We start from the raw sequence: 16,100 nt of genomic DNA, 5'->3' as shown, positions 1-16,100 counted from the left end.
CTCCTCCATGGGTAACGAGGTTATTCAGCAACGGCGCCGGATCTATTGTTTACGTTCGTCGGGGCTCGTACAAATTTTCCTCCGGCCGCGGTAGAAACAAGCGCGGAACCGACGAGCGAATGGGACAATCGCTGGGATAACGCTTCGTTTCTATGCTCGTGTCGACCCGGCCCTACATAAAGGAACAATTTGTGTGACGTTTATACGCGCATCCTCCAACCAGGTGAGCGGAAAACGGATTTTGAAAAGAGACGGAACGACTGTTTCTCTCACCTAATATTCTTGTAGATTCAAGCGTGCTTCAATTAGCCCCGCGCGTTCGCGTACCATCAAGAATTAGTTATTGTGAACGAACCAACCTCTGTCCCGTCTGCCGCCTTCGAAAGGAGCTAAACAACTTGATTTACAAGTTTCGTTCCTCGCGTAGGGTAGTTAAGAACGCTGTTACGACGGAGTTATTAGCGCCGCACAGGATTTCTCCTTGCACTGTGTCTTGTTTCTATGTTACATCACGTTTGAGACTTTATTTCCTCGTTGAATTCGATTCACGTTTTAAACACATTTGTTTCTTAATAGCTGACATATTTTGCATTTTCCATGTTCAACTTCCAATAAATAAGTCTGTAGTTATAAATGTCTGGAACAGTTGGGATTAGATTTACATGGGATTATTTAATTTCTAATTTATTTATTTACAGCTTCTTTTAGTAGGTATACATTTTATGTCATAACTCAGTCTTCATAAATGTAATTCAAATTATGGTTTATGGATGGGGTTAGGTTATGGTTGTGTGTTCTTTTCACACGGTATACAGTTTTTGTCTGTATGTCGCGAAATGGCACTTTAGGAGGAAAAGTTCATCTATATCGCTCAACGAAGTATCTAGATTGTCTGATCTAGCATTTGTCTCATGAAAGAGGTCAGCGAACCATTACACCCGTAAATTTGGTAGTCAATCTTAATTTTCAAAAGAATGGCACACAATACAGTATGTAAACTATCTAAATGAAGAAATTGCATTAGTTTTATTATTCACTTTTATTCTCCGTAAATGTTTTCACTACTCAATTACATTTATCTACTTTCAAAAATATTTTATAGAAATATATGTAAATATATTTTAATGTTAAAGAAGGAAGGATAATATAGAGTTATCGACCAACTAACATATGGAGAAACACTAAATGGGAGTGACTTGTCGGTGTACAACATAAAATTAGAATATGAAATTCTAGCAATCTCTTTATGGATTAAATGTTGGCACGAGGGAAATCCAGGCTACAGCATAATAAAGTATAATAAAATTAGAGCTGGTGGCGGAACAAAGGTGAAATATGAAATGATGATGCATGAACATGTCGCATAAAAATAAAGAAGTTAGCCGCGTATCGCAATATTGCATAATTCTTTGTTCCATACAAAAAGAATTCATTATTCCTCATGTGATGGTGAAATAAATTTAAATTTGAAAAGCTGTTGCGTAAAAATGTTCGATAATTGTCAGAGAAATGTTCGTGAATATCAAATATAAATCGAAATTTACTTTATGAAATAAAATGTAATTATTAAATATAACAAAAAGAGAAATAAAAGCTTGATAAAATTGAATACCACAGGCTGCAAAAATATATCGCAAAAATCATAAAAGAGAAAAGTAAATTAGTTTTCTTCAAAAATTCTAAAATTTTCTTTATATTATGTCAGTTTACTAATTTTTGATCAGTGATCGCGTCAAACTTTTAACAAAAATTCATTTTGAAATATTCAGATTTATCAACGGCAGGGATGATATTAACAGTTTCGAAAGAGATTCAGCCTGATAAATACCCTTATATTTGCATTATAATGGCCTTCGTAAATATCGCGAGTACCCTTTTGTTTGACTGAGTGTAATTTACGTAATTTCATTCGTAAATCGGGATTATCGAGCTGCAATGGCAACGATCGTTTGAAAATTTACATGGGTAAACTGTTCTGGTAGGGAGCACACAATAAAAATAAATTGTTGAAGATAATAATTGGAAAATATATCTGGTGGCGAGGAAGATAGACAGAGAGAGAAACGCTCGCATCAAAGAGACAATATTCGAAATTATGAAGCGTAGAGGACTGTTTGGGTCGGTAGTTACGTAAAATGATAGAGATCGCTTCAAAACATTGTTATTAAATTTACTATTGAGAGGAATGCAATTCTCGTAACTGTAATGCAATCAGTGTTTCACGTGATGCGACAGAATGTGCTTTTTGCATCGTTTACAGTTCAACCCCAAAAGTCAAAATTTTGTTACATTACCGATAATGTTGGGCGACCAATAAGTTGCATCATGTGTGATGTGCTCTGGTTAAAAGAGATTAACGTGCGAAAATAGCTTTCCGAGATAAACGTGCTGAAAATAGTATTTTGTTATCAAAATTTATTATTAACCTTTTCACTCGGGTATTGCCTCTAGAGAACACAAAGAGATTACTGGTGATTATGTGGCACGAAGTTACGCACGCTCCAAATTGTGTAAAAATATATTCCTTGAAGTTTCGCCTTCACATTATACTAATAAGGAAATTAAAAATACGCCGAGTTCAAAGGATTAATTTATTATTAAAACCACTTACAAATAATTTGTAATTTTTGTTAGTTATTTATTAATTGTGCAGCCAATGATTACTACTCTAGGAAATTGTAATTGTCTCATTGAAGCAAAAAGTAGATATACTTTTGCCTATAAAAAAAAAAAAATGTCATAATCGACTTTTTTCGCATTTTAATCTCTCATTACCAGATCGCGTCACTCACAGCGACTCACAAAATATTCTTAGCACTTTTAGAAATTCCTAACATTATAATATATTCATTAAAAAATTCCATGGTAAGTGTTGGAATATGGACTTTCATTAGCCATTGTATGTAGGGCGAATCTACTTGGATTAAAGTTTGTGGTCTGGTCAACCACGTGCGTAACATTCGCTAGCGTCTACAATTCCATTGCTTATTCTATTAGAATATCAGAGGAGCCACGTACACTCCAAGTTAACGTCACTTTGCTTAGAACAGACAATATGGTAAGCCGGTAAGAACAAACCGGGACTAGCAGTCATCTTTATAATGCATGGAACGCAGACGTAACTCCTCTTAGTTATGTATGATTGAACATTTGCTTAACAAATACTACAACATTACTATGGGTCCGCTTAAGAGTAGATCCGATTCACGGCAGACTGTAATTTTATATACATAGTAATGCTGGGATCTAAGCGAGAAACGTGAAAGCCAATTATACTGGTTAAGTCTGACTATATGTTTTTGGACGTTTGGAATTTGGAATATACAATTCCGGATGTTACTCATAAAATACGAATTTGATGATGGAAAGAGAATAACTGTGGCCTCTATAGTGACGGTCAAAGGAAAGATTAAAGTGTAAATGGGAAAAACGCTGTTATTTTACAAAACTGAATTATATAGTTACAAAGGAAATGAATGTTCAATATAATTGTATGTCTTATATCTTTGTGCATGTTTAACACAAATTTTACGTACACTCTCATGTACACAAGTATAAATTTTGAACTTTCTTCTGTTCGTCACTCTACTTACAGTATATTACAGTAATTGGACTTTTTCTACATTATGAAGTTTAAGAAAAAATTAAGTAATATAAAGTAATATAGACTATAATATAATATAAACAGGAATATCGATTTATAATCAGTCGCGTTGGTCATCAAACAACAATTTCACATATGCTTCGACACTCATACGTGAAGCATTACTATGCGGTTATAAAATATTACGAAATGGGTACAAAAGTGCAGTTGGGACCAGAACAGGAATCGTACGTAAGTATACTTCCCTTGATATTCTTATCTTTTTCGGTGGCCATTCTGCTGTGATTTATTCGTTTTCCAGGGATTTATTCACGCATGCACATGACACGACAGGAGTGAGGGACCTGTTGCAACCGGCTTGCGGTCGAATTGCAAAAAGATTGAATCTGCCACGTAATATGCTGCAGCGCTCAGTAACATTGTATAAACCGACGTAATTTAACCGCTTTCGTTGGTCGAAATTAAAATTGGATTGTTCGGATGTTGTCGCGGTGTCTACGAATCTACAATATTTCCGTTATATTATGAATCATGACTTATGGTCTTTCATTTTCGGGAATAAATATAGGAATTGATATATTTCCTTACTTTAAATACAGACATAGTGAAGTTTGCAATTATCATGATTATATTGGTCAAGTTTGTATAAAATTTTGTATAATATAGTTTGTATATATGTATAAATTATGTATATATGTAATGTTGTATATATATATAAATTACCTGTACTGAATATTCGGATGATTTCCTAGAGTCGCTGTATATTGACATAATTTTCATTTATACCATTGACTCATTAGTCATAGCCAAAATTGTATACAGTATATAAAAGTATGTTTCATGTAATAAAAGACTTCGAGATGATATGGGTAAATATATGTTGTAAATGTATCTATATTTATTGCGTAGTAATATCAAAAGAAGTGAATTTTTTTAAACATGAAAAATAAAGTTACTGCAATTCAGTTTGGAAAATATATCACAGCTAAGATCGTATAGGTAAACAAAATTGTATTATTGTTTAGATTGAGAATTAATACTTTGATTTTGGTTGTAACTCACTGTATATTGTATGAGAAGGTTACGTACACTGTATGTACGGATTAATATTACAGAAAGAGTACATGATATTTCATGTTACTCGCAATTAAATATGAATCCACATTTAGCAATCAGCTGGTACAATAGCACACAGCAAACGTACACAAGCACATACACGCAGCATTTTGAGAAAACGCAATAAATTTTATATTCAATCGCGAGAAAATTGTACGTCTTAAGAATAACGTCGCCATTTTGAAAGTGACAGCGTCTGACGTGATTGGGCATTTCTAATTATAGTGTCGCTACTAGCGGCGGGTGCATTTGAATTCAAATTTCAATGTGATTCAAAGTTTGTCAGTATTGTAATCATTATTTCACAGACTACTTATTTGCTCTATAACGCCATTGTATTTGTTGTAGTATTTACATACTAATTAACGAGACCCACGTATATTAAATTTTCTGTTATTCAGTAGTACTTTCATATGATTATAATTTAATGCTATGGAAGTGTAACGTACAACCTTATTAAAAGACGCTTCATTGGAAAATAACAATAAGCCAATATTTTTTGTAACTACTGTATATAAAAATGAAAGTAGTTGATGGAACGTTAAATATTAATTAAAAAAGAATGACTATTATTAGTTGTGCACAATACCGTTAATTATTTTAACATTTAAACACAGATTGTACATGTAGTTTGAATATTAAAAATCTTCGTTTGAGTTTTCTGTATGTTCAAAACAGTGTAAGAACGATCCTGCTTAAGATGTTTTGTATTTCACGAGGTATATTGCGTTACAAGCCCCGAAGGCTCTTTCCAAAAATGATGAACTTGCAGCACTTGTCAACTCAAGCGCCGTCCCATCAGCCTGGTATCAATAATAAAATAACCGCTTGCGCGACTAATAATGTACGAAACAATCACGGAACGTGTATAAAGTTAGATTATCTTCGGGGTTAACGAAGTTTCACGCCTCGCTTCGTAACCGACGTAATTATCAGCGGGTCACGGATAGATACGCTCATTGAATATGCGCTGAGCCATGGATATTGTTTTTCCGTGTTTTGTAGATACGCTTAGGTGATTTAAATAAATTTACTATTTCGAACAGTATTGAAATTTCGTAGGATTCAGAGAAATTGACGATTTATTAATCGAGGAAGCTTAATGAGTCGTTATAACGCCGACATTGTGTAATTTCTTTTAAATCGGTTTGGGATCCAGCGAAATTCAATTTTCCAAAACTAAAATTTCGTACAATAATTGATTAGTAAATGATTATCATAAATCATTGATAAAATAATTGGAACTGAAACATATAACATTAGTTTATTGGCACTTGATTTATGAGTGCGATCTATAAATTCTAATTTAGGGGGAACAATAACATTTAAATGAGCGTTTAACTTAACTTCATTAACATTTAAATTAAGCCCAGAGCGCAAACACACATAATTTTTCCAACTAACGAGGCTTTCATTTTATCAAATTTAATTTATGTTTATATAAAATTTAATCTGTTCGTTGAACCATTACTTTACGTTGAACAAGATGTTTTTCCTTTAAAGCTCTCCTTTATTCTTCCTTCTATAATTACCGTAAGAGCACAGTCTTTACGGAACTTCTATCCAAGACCATAGTCTACAACGAAGAAACTTACGTTTATCTTTTGATCCAATGTACGATCTAAAAAAGTACCCTCTATGCTTTCATAGTATAGGATATGCTGACATCTAGAGCAGCTTACAAGCATTTGCAGCGCAGGAACTTCAATTTTGTCATCCTTTGAACCACGGGAAACATTTACAAACTTTAGTCAAAGACTCGTTCAGATTAGACAAGTTATTTGAATATCTTTATTTCAGTAACTTGAAATCACTTTATCAGTGTAAACTTGTTAGTTTTTATTTATGCGTCTGATTAGCCTTTCTGAACGGTTTAATTGCTAACAATCAGTTGACGGTAAGAATAAAAATAAGTAACAATAGGAAACAATAATAATTTTCGACTTTTAATTTAATATTCTTTGAATAGCTAAACCAGGAGCTGGCTTTAATGAATTTGGAGGGTGGAAAGCGGACTGAGATGATTGATTAGCCTAATTTTAAACTAGCCCTCTAGAAAAGTAGCGGAGAGCGAGAACGTGGTAGTATGCAGATAGATGAGTGCCCACGTTGAGTACCAAAAAAAGGAAACGGCCCTGAATTTCGTACAAGTTGGTTGTAATTAGGGTACGTGGTGCTTCATTGTACAGAAAATTAAGATGATCGCGCTATAGTCATGTTTTAATAACAACCGTATGGGTCCTTCTTGTTAATTAATTAAAAATTAAATGCCTATGGTCCGAACCGTCAATAAATTAATTTGTTTCATCTGAGGATTATCGAATACTGTTTCCAAATTTTAGAAATATAAAGAATTATAGATCTCCACAGAAATGTAGAAATAAAATAAGAATATTCTTAATTTAAATAAAATTCACCTCATTTCTAAATGGCACAAGTTTTACTTCTTTAATACATTTGTAAGTCATATAACTTAGTATTTTTCCAATTTAGTTATCAAATTATTGAAATAAGGCTGTCATAAACTTGCATTTTTGAGAAACAATGTGCACGGTGTCTTTCTATGTTTATAATTACACGAGGAATAAAACAAACGGTTAATATATGTTTTATGATTAGATACATGTATTCATATTTTGTTTTCAGAACGAAATTTTGCAATTTTCCTGTTTTCAGGCTATTTTCGTGGAAAATCATTTCCACACGAAATACAAGAAAAGCTTTGATAACAAACGCTTGAATAGCTGAATTTGGACTGTCGCATGCATCCGCACGATCACGCTTTTTTACCCTGTACGCTGCATATGACACAATAAAACTTCAGTCTTCGTGAACTTGAAGCTATCTACATACAAGTAGAACTATTTCACATTTTATATACAATAAAAAAAAAAATCGCAAATTAAGTTACGATACTACAAATTAAATGTAATTAAAACAGGTTGAAGTCTGTACTCTCGAGTAGTTGAAATTTAAAAATATGTTTTTGCTAGCAAAAGTTTTCGGTGTAGTTTAGATTGTGCGTCACTCAAGTTCCTTTCGCAAAATATTTCACTCCTTCACTGTGGAGCACGCCTAAATTTGTAAATTGTGAAGATTTAATATTTTGAAATCCACAATATGGAAGGTGTATATTAATCAACAGATAAATAATTAGATATATTCAGACGAAATTCTTTTAAATATCGCAACATATGTTATTGCAGCATAGCATCATTTTAGTCTACATTGAAAGGATCAATAATATGTACCCCCACGTAAATATTATACATTACTGTTTAAAAGCAATGATTGAAAAAGTAGAAGGCAAACAAAGGCGACAAGCAGAATATCTTGGAATTGGTTTTAGTGGCGATAATTGATTTCTACGGGGACGAAGATGAAGTCGAGGAGAAAAGATGGTGATTCCATTACATTGGGACGATAGTTCGTTGTCGCTGTGGTCTTCGACTTGAAGTGGAAGGAAATTGAAAGGAAGAGAAACCCAGTATAAAGTATGCATTACGTCGGTAGCAATGGGGTAAATCGAATTGCACTTATCGACTTAAACCGGCGATCGAATGCCCAAGGGGTTGCGTGACTCCACCTTTGCCTTCCAAAGCGATTCTGGCACACACCTAAATGTCTACCTCGCGGAGATACTTCGCAGATTAATGTCAGCTATGCGAGACGACTGCGTGTACGCTACGATAAATGTGCAAGTACGCGTGATATCCAGCAAAACGTTTCTATCTTGAACTTTGTTCGGAATACCTGGCGTCCCTTGATTGCTCGAGTACGAGTTCCACCAGATCTAGAACCGAGAAGTTTAGCGTCCGATGCATCCAGACGATCGTTGCTACCCGCATTGGCGTTGTTTATTGGCTTAAAACGGAGTTACGAACCGAAGATGCCGATAACGAGCATTCAGGCTCCTAAGAAGTTCCCTTTCGATTTCGAGTTTTGCGTTTACTCCGCTAATTCCTCCCCGAGGATCGAGGCAAATAACGCGCGGAGATAGAATAATCTGTTCTAAGGACTTATGAAAAGAATTATCTTTGAATTGTGGAAATGCGTAGAAAAAGTACTGTTTGAGAGGAACAATGTATGTATTTCAATCGACGCGATTATGTATAAAACTGTGCAATTTTACATGCCAGCGATATTTCTTTTATCATATAATATACGAAGTTTTGCTAGATTTTTGGTATTTCAATTGCGAGTTTCGAGCAAAACTTTCAAACATATTTGGAATAAATTCTCATATGTGTAGAACGAATTATTTATTAAAATATTTCAAAATACACTGTGAATTTAAATAATATAAATTGTAGTCATATCACATAAATCATAGTTATTTTACAAGTGTCTACAACATACACTTATAAACACATCTGAAACATACTTTGCATTGTCAACGCCATTCCGGTGCTCTGCACTCTGATAATATATTTGCTTTTCCTTCCACACCGAATCTCTGCAAAATGTTTCACATGCTCTTTGCTTATCGTCATACACATCATCCGCTTCACGTACACTCTGCTCCTACGTAGCATGCATTTTTTCTTTCACACGCTCGCCACACATCCGTTACTCTACAGTGCTTTTCAGCATTCGCTTACATCTTCATTCTCATTCGCAACACCTGCGAATTACAACATGAATAATATAAACCAGGTATATATCTCGGTTCTATTAACTTCGAAATGTCAAAGTGATTGAAATTGATGAATCAAACGTATATCAGACGAATGGATTTCAGGTTTCACTGAATGTACACCTCAATCCTTTCTTTTCTGTTTCCCTTTGATTGTGATAAAATATTACAAATTCTTGTCGATATGTGATACTTTTGTATGTTTTTAATATGTATAAGAATTTGTTATTACATCTTTTAAAAATAATGACTCGTCAATCACTTTGTGACAATTTTTCTTTTTTTTTTTTGTATCAGATTTATTATTGCAGTTCTTTTTGTCTTTTTTTTGCATTAAGAAACTGCAGTGATCTCTGTCCAAACATTATTGTGTAAGAACCACATTACCTCTTCTACAAAGCTAAATATGCAATATCCTTATATTTTTTATAAATGATAAGTATGTACCTTGTATAGTATATACTAGGTTCACAGTACGATCAAGAACTTCACTTTGTTCAAATTTGTAAATCTTCGATAATGTTCATTCGGTAAATTCAATAAATTCAATAAATCAATTGTGAGAACAGAACTAGAAGCTGCAAAAAGAGATCTAGAAGAAAAGTAAAGAAAATCAGTCGCAATAAGAAGTAACGCAAGGATCACGTTGGTGGAATGAATATGTTAGAAAGGTTGAACATGTTGGTCCATAAAACTATTTATCGATAGTAGAAATTGAGAATACATACGGAATTGGCAAAGATAAAATTCGTAACTTTTACCTCAATCCACTGGTTGCATAATATTTTATAACACGAATAATTTTCTAATTTCGAGACAGACGGGAAGACAACAGTTTATGTTCCCTAGGTCGGTTAAATCTACTTACAATTTAATGTAATTAGAATCTAACTAGACATACCTATCTTGATACAGTGAGAACCAACAAGGTCCTGTCAATTACATAGCGACCGCCAAGCAACACTCCGATTACCAAATCAACGTGGATTTATCTCATTCAGTTGAGGTAGAGATAATAATTAGATTACCCATACTTGATTAGTGCTGTAAGTTAAAGGCAAGTAAGTTTACGATACCAACAGTCAACATGTTAAAAATATTATTTCCATGGAAATTGCTACGCATGCATCTAGGTTGTAACAAAATCGTCAAAATTATTTATATATAATTATATATACGTGTCTTAATATGTATGTCATCTGAAGAATTTTACAGTATTTAGAATAAAAATAGTAATCAGAACTAAATATAACATAATTGAGAATATTTTATACAATTATATATATTTTTATATTTTATACAAGTTTATTTTATACAAGTGCACTGTATTATTTAATAAGTTGTCAGAAACTCTCAATAATCTCTTCTTGCTAGATATGACGTAGAGCCTGTATGAATGAAACTAGCTTAACTTGTTAATTACTAATTACATAATCCTATCGCTGACTCGTGTTGCTTTCTCTGAAATGTGCTTAAGATGACACCCTTGAGTGGTAAACTATAAGACTATGTTGATAATTGCCAGGTTATTATATAAATTAATCTGCAGCTCAGTCGACATCCCACAAAAGGTATTCAGGTGAAATTAATTAGAAAACATTATTGTAACATTTTTTCTGACATATTTCTTTTCATTTTACTAGAGAAATTTTGAAAATAAATATTAGGCGAAAAGTTCGCAGTTTCTTCTTGTTGCTCTATCCTATAGCAATTAATATGTCATAAATCCAAAAATTCGTCTGCTACAGTTGGAATCGATTGACACTAATCTAGATATTGTTAATGCTTTAAAAATCTTTAAATTGCTCATTAGTGAATTTTTATATATTTACGTGAAGTTTGAGATTAGTTTCCTGTAGAGTGAGGAGCTTTCATTATTTTTTCTTCTTTTTTTTATCGAATTTGAAATTCGAGAGGAGCACGGTACTCCCAAAGAGGATTAATTTTGCGAACGTTATTTCAAAAAGAAAGTTAAGGGAAACTTCTTATACGAACTAAGTCACAACTCCTAACGTGAAACAACAAAGAGTAGGTAAAGCGTCTTAAAAGAAACAGATGAAGCGAACAGTCCCTGATTATCAAAAAACATGTATTATAAATTACGTAAGCCTATAATAAATCCAAATGCGTTAAAAGGTTTATAAAAATAATTTATTATTTATACCTTGAAGGACTAACTTTATCTTATTAAAAATTCCTGAGACTCTAATAAAATTCGATGATGATAAATTATTATCAGCAGAGATTGATAAATTATTCTTTCTGTCACGATTAATCATCTGCTTTTCTTTTCTACGTAAGAAATGCATTTACGTTAATATCTAACTCTTTAATTAATATGAAATAGAATAATTACTTACTGTATACTTTGTGAAATTTTTGCTTAATCATCGTTTTATTTCTAACATAAATCATCTTTTATCTTTGTGTGTACAAGTAACATGTTATGTATATGTATATGTTATGTATATGTCATACATATTGTGTAACATTTGTTGAGGTTATTAGATGTATGTGAGTACAAAGGAACGCGTGGATAAATTGTAAGGTAGAAAATATATATTTTAAAATACTAAAGTGTAAATACAAAGTTCGGAATATAATATGAGCTGATCCAGATCCGCACGCTAGCAGTGTTACCCTATGACTGAAAACCCTGAAGCCAGCGTCGCTTATCTATTGTTTATGGTTTGCCTTCGATGCAATCTTTTGTCTATAAGCTGTCGATGGCTTCAGTGCTTCAGAAAACTAAAGACCAGATGTAGAGTTTTCTTAGAAGTGATGACCACTTCAACAACATTTAACAATTTCAAATGGATTATAGAAATTTCATAATTGAGAGCGTTTTGACCTACAAAATAAAACGATGGATTTTTAAATATTTTTTAATATTAGCTACGTGTGAATTGATAATTGTAACGGCTCGTAAGGAACTTTGTTCTTTTTATACTTTGAAATGAACCAAAATGTCATAAGAATTTAACTATTTGACTAAGCAATACTAAAATACATTGGGTATCCATATAGATACATATCTTCCATAAACTTATAGCACTTTTTCACTCAATTGATGTTTGACAAATAAGTACACACACGTTACAGCTACATCGTATATTATACAAAATACAAAAAGTAACTTGATCCAATAAATTCAAAAAAGACTTACTCGACTTTTGTATTCTAAGTAATCAAAGGAATGTTGCTAACTGCAACATTAATTTCACTATTATTTTAATCCTATCGATATTCCTTCACTTGTTGTTAATTATATTTTCCATTGAGTGTATAAAGTTTGAATAATTTACAGTATTTAGATAATGCAAGTTGGCCAAGTGAAACACCTGGTTTATATTCGTTCGGAAAAGCCAGGCTCACGGGCCGCCCTCGGCGCTGTATTCCATCGACTAGATTTTAACCTATCTAGTTTACAGTTCTGTAGGAGGAACGTATTGGTTCTACGTGAACTGGCGGCTCTAGGAGTGTTCTGCATTATTTATGTCCCGATGGTACATGCTCAGGAGCCGCATCCACAGCCAGCCTCACGTGGCTTACACAGATCACGTTAATGCTTCTGGAGGTATTGTCGTATTTTATGGAGAGCTGCGACTCGACTTTTCTTCATCGAGGAAGCCACACGGCGTCATGGCTTTTACTGATAAACGGCGCCCTCGATATCTTCACGATTTTGTTGCAAACGCCGCGCGCGACACCATTTTTCCTGTTTCCTCGACCAGTCCCCTTCCTCAAATTTCTTTTTCTCTCTAAAACCGTGATTGGAAGTTTAGATGATCAGAAACTAGCTAACGGGATCTTAGGTCTGACATTCGTCACTATACACAGGCAAAAGGATGATTGGTAATATTGCTACTGTAACATTTTGATGTTTTAGACATTTCGTTTCGACAATTGATTGCGGCTTCATTATGAATTTTCTATACTATAGTATGTTATAACATGTTACCAAACAGTATATTACGTAGAGCATCTATATACATGTATTATTATACATGTGTCCTTTCTTTTTTAATTTCAAAGTGAGCCTAATTCTTATCAATTTCTTTCCACTCTAATCTTAAGATTCTCAAACGTCCTATAGATTTAACCCTGACGATAATCCAAATACTTTTTGTTCGACAATCGCTGTACATATATTTGCATAGTTTCATTAATATCCCGTTTTAATGCATCGAGTATCGAAAATTACGTTTCAGTTTTAACATGACATTTACATATTTGTATGAATATAATATCGTGCTATCAATAAATTGACCGTAGAGTATTAAATTGACATATGATGGGACGAAACGAAAACGTTTACACGATATGTAGCACATCCAGAATCGGTTTCATCAGTTACAATTCCAATCATACATAGCTCGGACAACGACGATCTCCAGCCAAATGAGAACGTTCATTGAACATTCGTTGTTCTCCGTAAGTATCGCTGTTGGCATTTCAAGTCCTCTTGATTCTTCATTAAATCATTAGGTCCACAAATTTCGCATTCTGTCAAGCACCGCTTTAGGGCGATTGCTTCCCGGAATGTGTGTATCGATTTAAATTGCTGCACGAAAGCAGACCGATAATTAAAACGAAAATCTTTTTGAACTGGAATGTTAACTCCCTGCAGAGTTAATTGGATGGGCTCGTTGAATCGTTTGAGGAAGAAACGGCGCGATAGAGGATCGTGGGAACGATGAGTATATCCAAAGCGCAGAAACACTTCCGACAAAATTTCCATGCATTTGCCTGTCATAATATTTGATCTGCCGGTTCAATCTCTCGCTACGACTGCGGTGCTTCAACGTGGATGAATGTGCTCTGTGCACGAGGATAAAAAGCCAATAATGCATGCGGTAACGGTGACACACAATGAAGAGGAGAAACGAGGTTGGTTCGCTCGAAGCTTTCCGACCGCGTTCTTCCATCATCTTCGCTGTGCAATGAGAAAGGAGATAGACGAGAGAGAACGTAGGAATTTTATCGAGGGAAATAATTGGTCAGGCTTTTTTTTCATAAGTAACACTATCGCTTGTTATGGCCGTGTGTCCGTCCGTCCACTCGACACTTTGGTCTTTCATTCGAAATCAACGAGCGACATGTCGGCATAGTTTTTCACATACACACGTTTATTACAAACGCCGATAATTCGAACGATTTCGCGGAACGCCGTGGTCGTTTCCTCTGAGTTTGACGAACCGACGCGGTTCGCCACCGCTTTTTCACATTGTTATCGGGCTCTGTCGTTTGGATTCGCGCCACGGTCTGTTCGATCCCATTCTCCCTTGCCACCAGCGTGACCAAAAATTCGTGGTCTGTACGAGTATGTCTCCAACGCGACGAATGCCGGTGGATACGATTGCAGCGGTTCGTTTTGACCAACGTTTAAATTTTCTCCATTGGTCGACCATGGCCGCAGCCGGTTAGTAATGAATAACGATCAGAAAAACTTTCAAACGCGGTATTTCTGTCGTTTATGAAATACCGCACTGGGAACGCAACACGCTGGATCTAGAAACGTAGTGAAGAAGAATTTTTAGATATTTCCCAATTTCTTTTCAGCGTTTTGATTGAAACTGTATTTACAACGTTTAGTATCAATATTTCTTAGAACTTAATTATTGAATACATATGCAAATATAGAATACTTAGGGGGTATGCAAGTAAAAAATAGGATAAATCTAGCAATTTTTTTCGCCTACAAATGTTTGATAAAGGATCAAGATTTTTATAGAATCGTCATATTGTAGATAATCTATTTTTGTTTAAGTATGCACGAAAATTTTTTACTTTCTACGTTCCACTCACATTTGCCGCTGAGTGCAAGCGAACAAGGTTCTGCTAGATATGAAGTCGAATAATTCTGTGCCATTCCACCATTTCGTGATCTTATATAATAAACAAAATATGAACACAGTATTGAGATGCTGCTTAAGATTCTCTATAAAAATTTTGATCCTTTATAAAATACTTGTAGGCGAAAAATATTGTTAAATTTACCTTGTATTTTTAGGCATCCAGGCGTGCATACATCCTTGAGCTATTTCTTCTAGAATTGATCATAAATATTGATGAACAATATCAGCCGTGACTATAACTATGCGAATTTGGAACATCTGCTTTCAACGTTGCAACTTCTTTTTACGATTTATCTTCGTCGAACTAAACGAGCAAGCTAAAATTCTGGAGAAATTGTGATTACCATTTGAATGGTTTTTATTAAATTATCACTAAAAACGCTGTAGACGTGAACATAATCTGTTCAGTTACATGGCTGGTAGTTGGAAAATTTGTAACGCGTTTAAATATTAATGTAGCTGTATTTCAAACGTTTTCGCTTCGGAAGCGTCTGAAAAGCGGTTTTGCTGGCTGAGTCCGCTAAAGTGTTGGTGGACACTTCCAGGCGAAATGAATTTCATCCTGTAACTACTTCATACCGCGTAATGTTTCGTCTATATATATGTAGATTATTGCAAATAACTTCAAAATTGAAGTCTTAATAGATGTATTAAAATTGTTAATGGGCGTGATGTGATGTGAAATAAGCGTACAAGTAAATATCTGAAATAATTCTAGCAAAATGAACTGTTCCTTTTGTGTAAGTGAATAAATGTAGGATGTGGCTACGTATGACACGATTAAAAATTCCAAGTTAGACGAGAAAAATTCTTGTAGTATATCACTATGAAATTAGTTACTAAGATACTTTACATACATAAAAATCCTGAAACTTCATCATCCTCC

The 16,100-nt window shown here is 34.0% G+C and overlaps 1 protein-coding gene and 1 long non-coding RNA gene across 3 annotated transcripts in view; both read right to left on the bottom strand.

Moving 5' to 3' along the window:
- Positions 1–16,100, bottom strand: part of Sol1 — a 531,756-nt gene that overhangs the window by 152,044 nt on the left and 363,612 nt on the right. The gene's annotated exons all lie outside the window — the stretch shown is intronic.
- LOC139990703 (uncharacterized) lies at positions 3,418–4,905 on the bottom strand. Its single transcript, XR_011800632.1, has 2 exons — positions 4,729–4,905; positions 3,418–4,107 (listed from the first exon to the last, which is right to left on the bottom strand). It is a non-coding gene; the product is annotated as an uncharacterized lncRNA (long non-coding RNA).

This window comes from Bombus fervidus, chromosome 9 (genome assembly GCF_041682495.2).
Source record: "Bombus fervidus isolate BK054 chromosome 9, iyBomFerv1, whole genome shotgun sequence".
Lineage (NCBI taxonomy): Eukaryota > Metazoa > Arthropoda > Insecta > Hymenoptera > Apidae > Bombus > Bombus fervidus.
This window is presented reverse-complemented; position numbering and strand designations above follow the sequence as displayed.